The following is a 5091-nucleotide window of genomic DNA, read 5'->3' as shown; positions in this document are numbered from 1 at the left end:
TGATGGTGATGATGATGGTGATGTTGATGGTGATGATGATGATGATGAAGATGGTGATGGTGATCTTGATGATGATGTTGCTGATGTCGATGCTGCTGCTGCTGCTGCTGATGGTGATAGTGATGGTGATGATGATGATGATGATCATGTTAATGGTGATGACGGTGATGGTGATGTTGATGGTCATGATGGTGAATATGATTATGGTGATGTTGATGGTGATGATGGTGATGATGATGTTGATGTTGATAGTGATGATGCTGATGCTGATGAGGGTGATGATGGTGATGGTCATGATGATGGTGATGATGATGATGCTGCTGATGACGCTGCTGCTGCTGCTGCTGAGGATGCTGACAATGATGGTGATGATAATGGTTATGATTATGATGATGCTGTTGATGGTGAGGATGTTGGAGATGATGATGATGGTGATGGTGAAGATGATGGTGATGATGGTGATGATGATGATGATGCTGCTGATGATGCTGACAATGACGGTGATGATGATGGTGACATTGATGGTGATGATGAGGACGGTGATGATGGTGGTTATGATAGAGATGATGATGGTGATGGTGATGATGGTGATGATGATGATGATGGTGATTGTGATGGTGATGATGATGGTGATGGTTATGATGATAGTGATGATGGTGATGCTGCTGCTGCTGCTGCTGACGATGATGATGATGCTCACGACGATGGTGATGATGATGGCGATGTTGATGGTGATGATGATGGTGATGTTCATGATGAAGATGGTGCTGATGATGAAGATGGTGACGTTGATGGTGATGATGATGATCGTGATGTTGACGGTGATGATGGTGATGATGATGGTGATGATTATGATATTGATGTTGATGGTGATGATGGTGATGATGATGGTGATGATGATGATGTTTATGATGGTGATGATGATGGTGATGATGGAGTTGTTGATGCTGATGACGATGATGTTGTTTTTGTTGGTGATGTTGGTGATGATGATGATGGTCATGTTGTTGGTGATGATGATTTGATGATGGTGATGATGATGGTGATGTTGATGGTTATGATGGTGATGATTATGATGGTGATGGTGATGGTGATGATGCTGATGTTGATGCTGCTGCTGCTGCTGATGTTGGTGATAGTGATGTTGATGATGATGATGGTGATGTTACTGGTGATGATGGTGATGGTGATGTTGATGGTCATGATGGTGATTATGATTATTGTGATGTTGATGATGATGACGGTGATGATGATGATGGTGATGGTGATCAAGATGGTGATGATGGTGATGATGATGGTAATGATGGTGATGGTGATGATGATGCTGATGATGCTGCTGATGATGGTGAGGTTGATTGTGATGATGATGATGGTGATGTTCATGATGATGATGGTGATTGTGATGATGATGGTGAGGATGATGTTCATGGTGATGATGGTGATGATGATGATGATGATGATGGTAACATTGATGGTGATGATGATGGTGGTGATATTGTTGGTGATGATGATGGTGATGTTGATGATGATGGTGATGATTATGGGGATGATGAGGATGGTGATGGTGATCATGGTGATGATGATGGTGATGATGCTGATGGCGATGGTGATGAAGATATTGATGCTGCTGCTGCTGATGATGATGATGATGGCAATGTTGATGGTGATGATGATGATGGTGATGTTCATTATGATGATGGTGATGATGTTGAGGGTGATTATGATGGTGACGTTGATGGTGATGTTGATTATCATGATGTTGATGGTGATGGTGATTATGATGATGATGATGGTGATGATGACGGTGATGATGGTGATGATGGTGATGGTGATGATGATGTTGATGATGGTGATGATGACGGTGATGATGATGGTGATGATGGTGATGTTGATGGTGATGATGCTGATGCTGATGATGGTGACGATGGTGCTGGTGATGATGATGTTGATGATGATGATAATGCTGATGACGCTGCTGCTGATGATGATAATGCTGACGATGATGGTGATGTTGATGGTGATGATGATGATGCTGATGTTGATGGTGATCATGGTGATGATGATGATGATGATGTTGGTGACGATGATGATGGTGATGGAGAAGATGATGGTGATAATGATGGTGATGATGATGGTGATGATGGTGTTGATGATGATGATGATGATGATGATGATGATGCTGATGATAATGATGCTAACGATGATGGTGATGATGATGGTGATGTTGATGGTGATGATGATGATGGTGATGTTCATGATGATGATGGTGATGATGAGGGTGACGTTGATGGTGATGATGATGATGGTGATGCTGATGGTGATGATGGTGGTGATGATAGTGATGATGATGGTGATGATGATGATGGTGATGATGGTGATAATTGTGATGATTGTGATGATTATGGTGATGACGATAAAGATGATGGTGATAGTGATGTTGATGGTGATGATGATGGTGATGTTGATGGTGATGATTTTGATGGTTACGGTGATGTTGATAGTGATGATAGTGATGAAGACGGGGATGATGTTGGTGACGATTATAATGGTGATGTTGATGGTGACGATGGTGATGTCAATGCTGATGATGCTGATCATGATGATGATGATGACGGTGATGGTGATGATGGTGATGATGCTGCTGCTGCTGCTGCTGATGATGATGATGGCGATATTGATGGTGATGATGATGATGGTGATATTCATGATGATGATGGTGATGATGATGTTGATCGTAATGATGATGGTGACGCTGATGGTGATAATGATGATTGTGATGTTGATGGTGATGATGGTGATGGTGATGGTGATGGTGTTGATAGTGATGGTGATGGTGATGATGGTGATGGTGATGATGATGATATTGATGATGGTGATGATGATGGTGATGATGGTGATGTTTATGGTTATGATGGTGATGATGCTGATGGTGATGATGGTGATAATATGGTGATGTTGATGGTGATGATGGTGATGGTGATATTGATGGTGATGATGGTGGTGATGGTGATGATGATGTTGATGATGCTGCTGCTGCTGCTGATGATGATGTTGATGGTGATGATGATGATGGTGATGATGATGGTGATGGTGATGATGATGATATTGATGATGGTGATGATGATGGTGATGTTGATGGTGATGATGGTGATAGTTATGATGGTGGTGATGATGATGATGGTGATGATGATGGTGATGTTGATGGTGATGATGGTGATTATGATGGTGTTGTTGTTGGTGAGGAAGATTTGGTTTTAATAATGATAATGTTGATAATGTTGGTGACTATGATGGTAGTGGTGGTAATGAGGGTGATGATGGTGTTTTGATTTCATTATACACATTTATTGAGAATCCATCATGTTCTAGTCACCAGCTAAGTCCTTTGGATATATTATCCCACTCAGTCCTCTCACCTGTGAGGTAGATATTGTGATTATCTTTATTTTAATGTTAACGAAATTGAGACACAGAGAGGATAAAAACTCACCCAAGATCTAGCAGATATTTGGTGATGGAGCTGAGATACGGCTGTTTCCCTCACTCATTCTTGCAAGAATGGCTGAGACCCCACAGCAAAAGGCTTGGGTGTGATGCCAGGCCCAGGAAGGCTCAGTGGCCAAGGAGAGAAGAAGGAATTCCTAGAGACAAGAGGCCGGTGTGGTGCTCAGATTGTTCCGGTGAATAGGGCAGGGAAACAGGTCATTGCACATCAAACAGACTGACCCACAGGCCAAAGCAAGATTTGATCAAATGTGTTACCACCCGTCACTCATCACTCAACAAAGATTGCGAGGGCCCTCAGAGGCTGGTGGCCCAGCATGCCCCTGTCCTCTGTGCCCAGCTCTCTCCGAGATGGCCCCACTCCCTTCCCCACTGCTGGACCCCAGGTCCTTCCAGCGACCGCACTTAGGAGGTGCTCAGCAGGGAAACAGGTCATTGCACATCAAACAGACTGACCCACAGGCCAAAGCAAGATTTGATCAAATGTGTTACCACCCGTCACTCATCACTCAACAAAGATTGCGAGGGCCCTCAGAGGCTGGTGGCCCAGCATGCCCCTGTCCTCTGTGCCCAGCTCTCTCCGAGATGGCCCCACTCCCTTCCCCACTGCTGGACCCCAGGTCCTTCCAGAGACTGCACTTAGTAGGTGCTCAACAAATACTTGCGGAATGATAGAGTATTTTTAAAAGTGTGGTTCTCATTACTGGATTATAACCACCATATCAGTCCATCCATCAGGGAAGCAGAACCAGCAGGAGGTTTATCGTAGGGATTATTTTTGAGGAATTGGCTTATGTGATTGTGGGGTCTGACTAGGCATGTTGGAATCCATGGGGCAGGTGGTTGGGAAGAGCCAGCTGGGACTGGGGCACTAGGTGAGGCCACGGCCATGGTGGATTCCTCCCTCGGCAGGGAGCTAGATCAGCCACCCAGATGACCTAGGATAATCTCTTTTATTTAAAGTCAGCTGATTATGGACTTTAACCACATCTGCAAATACCTTCCCAGCAAAATCTAGATTTGCATTTGATTGAACAGCTGGAATCTATAGCCTGGCCTACATGACCCGTAAAACTGACCATCATGACAGCCACCAAGTTAAACCAACGATGAGATGTTCCATGCAGCTCATCAGCGTCAAAACAATCAATGCACTGTCTTTTGTCTGCTTGCCCAGCTGTCTCCCTGATCAGCCCTTCGAGGCTGGGGTTTGCGCCTTGGTCTTTCCTCCATCCTAGGAGGTGAGGGGTTCCAGGGATCGCTGCTGCCCTCAGATGTGTGGGTGGTGACTGCCAGGCCAGAGCTCTGCAAAGGGCCCCTTGCACCCACAGCAAATCGGGTGAAGCTCAGGTCTCTAATTTGTTTGATCCTCTGCTGCTCCACTCCCTGCTAAGCATGGGCCATGTTCCCAGGTGCCCTGCAGCACCATGCCATTCAGACCCCCTGAGTTCCAATGGTACCTCCTTCCTCCCTCCCTCCCTCCATCAAAATGTACCTGTCCAGTCCCATCTCTGTGACCTGGCTCTGTGGTGGCTAAAGCAGAGCCCCCCTGAGCCCCCCGCCCCCCTTCTACCATGTCACCCCCCC

Source organism: Physeter macrocephalus, chromosome 7 (assembly GCF_002837175.3).
Source record: "Physeter macrocephalus isolate SW-GA chromosome 7, ASM283717v5, whole genome shotgun sequence".
NCBI classification, from domain to species: Eukaryota; Metazoa; Chordata; class Mammalia; order Artiodactyla; family Physeteridae; genus Physeter; species Physeter macrocephalus.
The sequence above is the reverse complement of the archived record's forward strand: the minus strand, read 5'-3'. Positions refer to the sequence as shown.